Genomic DNA, 6,639 nt, shown 5'->3' on the forward strand with positions numbered 1-6,639 from the left:
TACTAGGAGAGTGAGGGGGTGGTATATTTCTTTTGCAGACCTGACAGGATGATAGTTTGAAGATGAACATAAGAATTGGAACCTCATTTAAAGCCTCTGCCTAGCAATATGGCTTATTCCTTCTTGCTGCCTCCCACATAGAGCATATCATTTGTCAGCTGGAGAAAAGGGTTGCTGGCAGATCTGAGAATGCAAATATATAGATTGGGAACCCATTTCTTTCGCAGTCTGCATTAGCATAGATCAAGACAGTGGACTTCAGAATGTTGTGTAGTTAGTAAAGACTCATAGTTGATTTCAAGGACTGGTTTAGTGTCAGTGACCATGTTGAAACACCAAGGGGATTAGGCAAAAGAGTAATATCCATGTTTAATCCATGTCACATTTGAGTTCTGTGTACGAATTCTGCTTTGTCCTAGAAATGGAACCAGAATTGTAGCTGGAATCTTTTGCAGAAACCCATGGAGACTTTGGACAATAAGGGTGAATCATTTTTTCATTTCCAACCAGCCTGAATAAATAATTGAGATTACTGGTCTAATGACCATCCCTACCCTCCACCTCATTTTCAGATTCATCCAATAGCTTCATTTGTGAGAAAAGTTTTATTAAAAATGACTGGTGTGAAACTTCATTCTGTGTCCCTTTTCAGTCTTTAGTGGAATGGAAGTTATTGTCAAGGTGGCACTGCTCAATTTTGACAGCAGTAGTTGAAGTCCAACTTCCCCGCACAGGCCTTTCTTTCACTTGAACATTTTACTTAATTGCTTTATAGATGCTGAATCTATGCATATGATTGCCAGCTTTTGTAAAAAGTGAATGGTAAACTGGGCATAGTGGTGGATGCCAATAATCTCGGGGACCTGGGAAGCTGAGGTAGGAGGTTCACAAATTTAAGGCTAACCTGGGCAACTTAATGAGACCCTGTCTCAAAAAAAAAAAAAAAAAAAAAAAGAAAGAAAAAAGAAAAGAAAATGGAAGGTAACTCATCCTTTTTACAAAATAAAGCAAGGCATAGTTAGAGAAAGGAACAGGCAGGGAATAACTAAAGCTAAGCTGTACTTCCTTAGTCTCCTTTCTTTGAGTTGGGAGTTGTCTTTTGCACATAGTAACTTCTGCTTTTTTAGCCTACGGGCAAGGAAATGACCTTGGCCTCATCTGTGAATATTTTAATTTCTGAAAAATTAAAAAAATTAAAAAAAATTAAAAAAAGTTATGAGCAGATAGCCCCATCCTTTTTTTATGATGATTGAATTTCTTGGGTGACACTGGCATGGCAGAAGCAAGGGGCATCTCTTCTCTCAGGTTCATAGAGGGTACAGCAACTTCAGTCTCCAAAGGAGGACAGAATGCTGCAGAGCTGAGTGGGTGTGAGGTGGTTAGTAGACTTTGTTCCCACTTCACTGAAAGGTAGTTTCCTCTGACTCTATTATTTGAAGTGATAAGTATTGTAAAATATGACCCTAACCTAACCCTTTAGACCTATTAGAGAAATAGGAAGAAAGACCCTCCAGTGGAAGGACTGGAGGTTGAGAAAGTTCCAAAGGAAGATACATGTATTTGGATAGGTTTTCAAAAATGAGACATGGGGAGCATTACTATTGAAATCTGAGGATTGGACTTAATTTTTCATAGTTTGAAAATTCTTCCATTCTGGCAATTGAAATGATTGGTAAAGTTTGAAGATTATATTTTCATTCTGGTATTGCTAACAGGAGGTTGATTACTAGTATGCATTTGTAAAATAAGGAGGAAAGAAAATACTTTTGGAAACAGTATTATTTTACACGTGAAGAAATTATATCATTTAGGTTAGGCATTTTGACCTTACAGAAGCAGCTAAGGATGGTGGAGCCTGGATGGCCGGTATTGCTTTAGCCCAAAGCCAGCTGACTCACTGAAGGTGTGATTGTGTGTCCTGGGTCTTTGGAAGCCTGGGATGAATCTTCCCACCATCACTCTTACAGCTTTCTGTGCCTCTTCCTCTAGGCCTTGGTGTATGAGCCACTTGCCTTTTTCTGCAGGAAAGTGAGAGAATCTGATTGCTACTCACAGATGCAGTCTTGGGTAGGGCACACTGATCTCTTTGCCTTTAGGGACACAGAGTTGTAAGGGTAGGAGAGAAGCTCTTTAGGTCTATCCCCTTGACACAGCTTCACTACCTGTTTCTGCTGGTGCTTTCGCCAAGATGATTGGGACAATTGAGACACTCTTGAGAATTACACAGTCACAGAGTGTCTGATGAGAAGAATAGGTTAACCTTGAAAAAATGCTTACTGGCCATCTTTGGCAGTGTCTCTGAACAGAGGTTCCCCGTGCTTGTACTAGGAGAGTGAAATCTTTCCAGAATAAATACTTTAGTGCATTTCTGGATAGTCTTTGCACCACTCCCATCAGCCTCACCAGGCTAAATGATCATGCCCAGTGCAAAAAGGTGTTTTGCTGTCAAGTGGTTTCAGTGTGTTTCCAGTCTTCCCCAGAGCCGTTCAGTTGCTTTGTTAGTATTTCAGCCCTGGCCAGCATAAACTTAATTATTGCAGCATATGGATTCCAGCTACTTTTACTCATGAATATGTCCAAATAAAAATCTTTTTTCATATTCAAGCCCAGGAAATTATTAATTCAGAAGACAAATGTTTTGGTGTCCTTATACTCACATAGTGAACAGACAGATGTATTTCACTAATTGAGATGCAGTACTCTTGATGAGAGTGCTCACAATCCAACACTTAGAGCAACTTGCATCTCACTAATTTCTGATGTATGTTGTGATCTAGAGGGAATGAAGTGAAGTTTATATTTGAACTGTGTGGGGTGGGGGTAAGAAGAGATTGCTTAAGCAAATAGTGGAGTGATTTGTGAAATAAGATGTTTCTACAAGATGAGAAGTTATTTTCATGCATCATAGAATCATTCTTTTACCTATGAGTGATTGTGCTAACTATAAATCATTTATATCTATACGTGAAAGCAGATTTCCTCAATTAGGCACCATTTGGTTATCCAAGCCCAAGTTATTGTTTGTACTTGAAAGTAATAAAGCTGCATTTCCTTACACACTTGTTCTGTAGTTAAGACTTTTTCTTGTTTTGTTTTTTTCCAACCAATTTGGACTCCACCCCCACCCCCCCTTCCACTAGTTCACAGTGAGTGTGTTTGGGCTTAGTTGTAGAATACTTGGCTATTGTGAGAGAGGCTGTGAGTTTGACCATCCCCAAAAGGCAAAAAAAAAAAAAAAAAAAAGTTTAAAATGTGCATCCTGTGACCTAAAGAGACTCTGTTCTCCTTTTTCCTGCATGTTGTAGAGTATAATAAGCTCAACAATATAGCAGTTTCTCAAGGAGATCCAAGAGGGAAAAAGAGTAAATTTAAAAGCAAAATTTCAAGGAGGAATTTTGGCACCCTTCACAAATTGATGCAAATGGAGGGAAAACTACCATTTTGCAGGTTTTAGACCTTGAGCTTTTCTCCTTTTGCCCTCTTCTACCCAGCATGTTCTAAGGTGGGTTTATTCTTAATATATAGGGCTCCCTGTCATTTGCTTAGCATGGTTCTGAACCTTTGATCTCCAACAGCTTCATTATAGGACAGATTGTTATTTCTGTTCTGTTGATAAGAAAGCTAAGGCATGGGAAAGTAATTGTCTAGAGGAGTAATGGGGTAGTGATTTTGAAGTCCTGAATTTCAGTTTCCACAGACCTGGAGTTTTCCTGCCTTCTTTTCTTTTCTATTTCTTCCCCACAGTAAGTCTCTTGAAACCTAGATGGCTGCCTTCCCCTTCACTACCCGTGTGCACCTTTGAAGTTGCCTTATGATCTGCTTGCAAGGTCCTCCCCAAGCATTCCTCTGAGCACAGGGCTGTGATTACCAGCAGGACATGTCTAGATTCCTTAATCTATCTTAATGGGAGCCCAGCTAATCTCTTCCTGAAAAAACAGTACTTGCTCTCTGGATTTCCTTGCTCTTGTGCTTTGGACCTTATTCTCCCCTTCCTACTGGGAAGTTCTCCATGTTACTTCCCACCAGTCCTAGGCCCAGGTCTTAGAGTCCCATTGGCTCTCACTGTCTTCAAAGTATCTGCTGACCACCTGACCAAACATTATTGTCTAGGGTAATTAGTTGTGCAGTTCATTTGGCAATGAATCTTATGGTACCTTTTATACTTGACAAACTGAACTGTTCACTCTTGATCCGTAAAGGTTTCAAAATTTAGGTGAATATGCTGTGTGTCCAAAAACATTTTAAGATTGATAGTAGGGACTCTATAATGCCCAATAAGTTGTTGATAGTTTAATAATAATTTTAAGTGATAAATGTGAACTAAATTTATGGGATTCTCAAGACATTGGAAATTCAGAATAAAATGTCACAAGCAAAATGAAAGACCAATTCCACAGACCAATTCCACACGACTCCTGTTCTTCCAGACTTCCTTGTTCTGCCTCATCCAATCAATGTCCAAAGCATACTGTGTGTAGTTGGACAGAGTATTTTCTCATGCTGTGATTAAACATGAATAGTCCTTGCCAGTGGGATGTTCTTGTCCTTTATGTTTTAACCACATGTTCTCTCTTCTCTTTGTGGTAATCTAATAAAAACTTATGAGGACTATTACCCATAGCTGCTTCATCATTACAATTTTTAATACTATCTTTTTTAATCTTAATGCACATGTGTAGATTTATATTACTATACATCATTGTTTTGTAGTATGCTGTCAGAAATGTGCTTTAAGTTTTTACAATTACATACTACTTAGCAATATGTTCTTTTAGTACTGTAGTTTGCTTAACTATTCCTGTTTTGGTGGATAATTAGGTAGTTTCCAGTTTTGCTGTAGCAAAAATTTCTTTGTATTTTGCTAGAACAAGTTTCCAGTAGATTTGTTGATAAAAGCAAAGGAAAAAAAAATATGTTACAGATAGGTGAGTGAGTAAAGTAGTTTTATCAAATAGCTACAAAATGAACATCTGTCTATCCACTGCCCGATTCAGGGAAAAAAAAAAAAAAAACATTTCTGGTGCCCAGGAAACCTCCTCTTTGTGAAGGAAGGAACACTCTGACCTTTGCTTTATGTTTAGCCTGTAGCTTTCCAAGTGAGAAATTGATGTATGTTGCCACAATGCTGGATCAGTGTTATGTTTTTACAACATTAGTTCTGAGTGGTAATTCTACTTTTTTTTTTTTTTTTTTTTTTTTTTTTGAGCCTAGGGCACTCTACCACTGAGCTACATCCCCATTCTGTTTCCATTTTATTTTGAGACAGGATCTCATTAAGTTACTCAGGCTTACCTTGAATTTGTGATTTTCCTGCCTTGGCCTCCTGAGTAGCTAGAATTACAAATGTGTGGTGTGTGCCATCACATCTGGCTAATGGACATTTCTTTAACATGTGAATGTGTGCTTTTTTTTAAAGCGTGCTTATTTGAATTTCTCATCCACATATCCAGGGCTTTTATGGGAACCACAGGGTACCTCTGTTTTTTCTTTCTTTTTAGATGTATATTCATGTACAACACTTTTTGTGTCAATTTTATTGAGGTACAATTAACATACAGTAAGTTTTGCCAATTTATTTGTGTGTGTATGTGGTGCTGGGGATTGAACCCAGGGCCTTGTGCATGCAAGGCAAGCACTCTACCAACTGAGCTATATCTCCAGCACCCCTTGGTTTTTCAACCTGGGCTCTCTACTCAGTGACAGGCACCTTCCAAGATAACAAATGTAGACATAGCAGGGCCTTGCAGTCAAGTATCTGGAACTCTAGATAATCTCTTCTATCATGTCCTCTGGGTCAAAGCAAGCCAAGACAACATTCCAGAATCAAGGGGTGGGTTAAACAGATTTCTACCTTTTAATAGGAGAAGCTGTAAAATATTATGGCCCAGCTTTTCAATCTACCACATTGCTATAAAGCAGCTTTCCTAGTTTGTAAGTAGCAGAAAAGTTACAGGAATCATCCACCAGTGTCCAGCCCAGTACTTAGCGCCTGGCAAGCCCTCACTGTTGGTTCAGTAAATGAATGAAGGTCATCAGTGATACTACTCTTTGACCTTGTTCAGGTTCTTTAGAAATATTGGCTTGTGCTGCCCCCTAGAGGAACCTGAGGCTTGGTGTGTCTACCCTGGGGCCTGGAATGTTCTTAGAGGTGGAACTGTAGGGTTATGGCAGTGGGTCCTGCCATTTAGCATAGGGTATGAGTTATATTCCTGGGCTCCATCTAAACAGATCCATTGAGTCCTAGGCCTTAGTGGATGCTGCAGGGTGAAGCTACAGCACTGGAACAGGAATCTATGTTCAGGTGGTGAGACGTGTCAGAACAGAGCTCTGCCTCTTTCTGTCTGTAACCTTGGGACATCCACTTAATATCTGTGATTCTCAGTTCTCTCATTTGTTAAATAGGGTTAATGATATCTACCTCATAGGGTTGTTGAGATTAGAAATAGTTACAGTGCTTAACAGACTGTAACTCAGGAAGTGGGTGGTTAATGTTGTATAATAGACAAAGGTTCTTTGAAAATGTGTAGTAGATGTTCAACAAACATTAAAAGAATTTAGAAACTTAAACACCATAAGAACAAGAAGCATAGCTTCACCACTGGTTTCCAAGATCTAGTGTTTAAAAAATGAGGTATATTA

The sequence above is a fragment of the Spermophilus citellus genome (genome assembly GCF_964194105.1).
Source record: "Spermophilus citellus genome assembly, chromosome: 2".
In the NCBI taxonomy this organism is placed as follows: domain Eukaryota; kingdom Metazoa; phylum Chordata; class Mammalia; order Rodentia; family Sciuridae; genus Spermophilus; species Spermophilus citellus.